The sequence below is a fragment of the Mustela lutreola genome, chromosome 3 (assembly GCF_030435805.1).
Source record: "Mustela lutreola isolate mMusLut2 chromosome 3, mMusLut2.pri, whole genome shotgun sequence".
In the NCBI taxonomy this organism is placed as follows: Eukaryota; Metazoa; Chordata; class Mammalia; order Carnivora; family Mustelidae; genus Mustela; species Mustela lutreola.
Window position 1 is genome coordinate 100,774,686 of NC_081292.1, and position 3,127 is coordinate 100,777,812.

Sequence of the window (3,127 nt, forward strand, 5' to 3'; positions counted from 1 at the left end):
CCCAATGCCTCTCTCCCTTCTTCTATGATACTGCTATTATTCATTTCACTTATCCATAAGCTGTAATCATGCAATTAATTATTGCTACTGTTACTTGTAAAAAATGGTTTCTATTAGATCAATTAAAAATAAGAAAAATAATGGATTATTTTATCTACCTTCTTTTATTCCTTCTCTAAAATTCTTTACTTTTATATATAAATCCATAGTTATGACCTATATAATACTCCTTCTTTTGACAAAATTCTTTAAACATTTCTTGCAAGGCAGGACTACTGGTGACATATTGTCTAGCTTTTATTTTTCTTCTTATTTTTTATTTTCTATTTTTCTGAAATAAGTATGTTTATTTCTTCTTTATGTTTGAAGGATAATTTCACTGGGTTTTGAGTTTTAGGCTGGTGAATTTTTTCTTTCAATAGCTTTAAATATTTTACTCTATTCTCTTCTTGCTTTCATGGGTTTTGGAGGGAGGTCTGATGTAATTCTTATGGTTGGTCCTCTGAAGGTAATGTGTTTCTCCCAAATTCCTCTGCTCCTGGCTTCTTTCAAGATCTCTTTGTCTGTTTTGTTTTTGTTTTTCAGTTGGAATATGATGGCTCGGGTATGATATTGACTTATTTCTGGAATTTTTCCTACGTGGTATTCCCTGAGCTTCTAGGATTTGTGGTTTGCTGTCATTAATTTTAAGTATTCCCTGCCAGTATTACTAAAAACATTTATTTTGCTCCTCTATTTCTTCTGCTTCTGGTATCCCTATTATACAAATGTCACAATTTTTGTGATTGTCTCACAGTTCTTAGATATTTTGATCCATTTTTTTTCTCCCCACTCTTTATTTCTTTTTGTGTATTAGCTTGAGAGGTTCATCTGGCACATTTTCAGTATCACTGGTTCTTTCTTCAACTATGTGCAGTTTGCTGTTCACAACATTCAATCTGGCTAAATTGAGTTCCTTTTCAGGAAATGCTGTGTTGGAACTATGAGAGAATGGGCAAAGCTGAACTGGTAATATGAAGACTGGAAATGTCATAACTACCATGTATGACTGTGCAAACTGGCCACAGAAGGAATTTGTACTCAGGAAGGGAAGCTGAAGCAATAATGAAGACTACAGGGGAAGAAAAAGAACAAAAGTCATGAAACATCAGCATCAATGCAACCATCTTGCAATCATGAGGGAGATACATCCTGATGGCAAAATTAATGCACCAACAATGGAAAACAGAAAGGTGGGGGGGGGGAAGGCTCCCTGTAGACATTTTTGAGTTGGCCAATTAATCCCAAAGCTTATTCTATCAAAAGTCTTCCTGTTTTATAAGCCAATATATTTCTTTATTCAATAAGCTATTTTATTTAGTTGGGTTTTTCCATTACTTAGAGACTATAGCGTTACAACTGATTCTATTTGAGGAGAGTAATTTTCATTCTATGTGACTTTTATTGAGTGAAACATTTTCTCCTTTAGATACTTGTTGGGGAGATTTCTTCTATCCTGAGAAACCAGTTTGGATTGTCTCTCAGGTAATGGTAAGGCAGGAGACTTCAGCTGGTCTTCTGAGCTATAAGTCCCCTATTTGAAACTTCCTCACTTTTGACTTCTCCATCCTGTGAAATTTTACTCCTCCCTCAGAGCCTCAGTTGGCTTCCTTCTTCTTGTAAAGTTTTTCCTTATGACTCTAAGTGACAACAACCATGGCAGAATTGCAGTCAATAAAATGACCTCAATTAATAGTTTAAACATCATCTTCTCACGGTTATATGCAGATACTTTCTGTTTTCAAGGCTGTGTACGGTCAAAATGCTCTCAGCTGCAAATAACAAAATACACAACTAACTCCTACAGAAATTTATTGTTTCTTTAACAAGAAGTCTAGAGGACTTCAAGTGATAGTGTAAGCATCTCAATAATGATATTAAAAAGCCAAGCTCTTTTTGTTCTAACATCCTTTGCACATTTCATTTTTGTTTTCATGCTTATTGCTCATGGCAAGAGGACAGCTGCAGCTCTAGTCAACCTCCATGTTTCTCTCATAAGAAGTTCAGAAGAAAGGTTCTAGTTTGTTTGATGCCATCCTGAACCCATATTATGCTTTCTTTGCTCTGCTTGTGTAGCATATTGCCTTTGACTTTGAGCTTGTCCCTTCATGGTTGAAAGATGGCTGCAGCTGCTCCAAGATTCTCAGGTCAAACATCAATGGTGAGAGGCCAGAGAAAAGAATGTTCCTTCCCTAATTCTCCTTGAAGGATATGGAGCACTTCCCTGGATGCCATATAGGAGGCTTTTCTTTATATATTAGCTAGATGTTCTTAATCACTAACAAGAGGAAGAGAATTATAAGCATTGGATTGGATAAATAACATATCACTCTCTGTAGGTGGAAAGGGACCTTACCTTCCCTGAAGTATGTGGCCATCTGTTAGTAAAATGAATAAGGAGAGAAACAGGTAAAAATTTTTTTGCCATAGAAAACTTCCCTTTTCCTAGATATTGAAAAAAGAGAGGCATTGAAGTTGCACGGTCCGGATTTTTTAAAAGTTTTTTTTAAATACTCAAACATTGCAAATACTTTACAGTAAACAACTGTATATCCATCATGTAGAATCTGTCTTTACCATTTCACTATCCTTGTTTTATTGCAATCTCATCAGTTTACATTTCTTTATCCATCCATCATTTCATTTTAGTTTTTGGTACATTTCAATTAGCAATAATCGCGCCTCGGATAAACCTCATTGGCTATGATACTGCCACTGCGCAAAGCTTAGTTTTTGGTACATTTCAAAGTAAACTGCAGGCAATAATATGCTTCATCCCAAATACTTCAGCATGCATATCACTAGAGTTCAGTCTTTTGTCTGTGTTATTTTTCTTTGAAATGCAATTTATATATGGTGTAATGCATATATTTTCAGTGTACATTCACTGAGTTTTGGTAAATGCATGTACATATAACCCATGTAATCCAAACAGCTATTGAGTTATAACCGTTAACATTACATGAATGTTTCCTTGTGATACTTTCAAATCCATCATCACCTCTAGGCTTTCCGAGGTAACCACTATTCTTTTTCCCACATAAATTAGATCTTTTTATTCTATAACTCCATATGACTAAAATAATAG

The 3,127-nt window shown here is 35.0% G+C and overlaps 1 pseudogene; it reads right to left on the bottom strand.

Moving 5' to 3' along the window:
- Positions 1-2,683: 2,683 nt before the first annotated feature.
- On the bottom strand, positions 2,684-2,766 carry LOC131828262 (U4 spliceosomal RNA; annotated as a pseudogene).
- Positions 2,767-3,127: the final 361 nt, after the last annotated feature.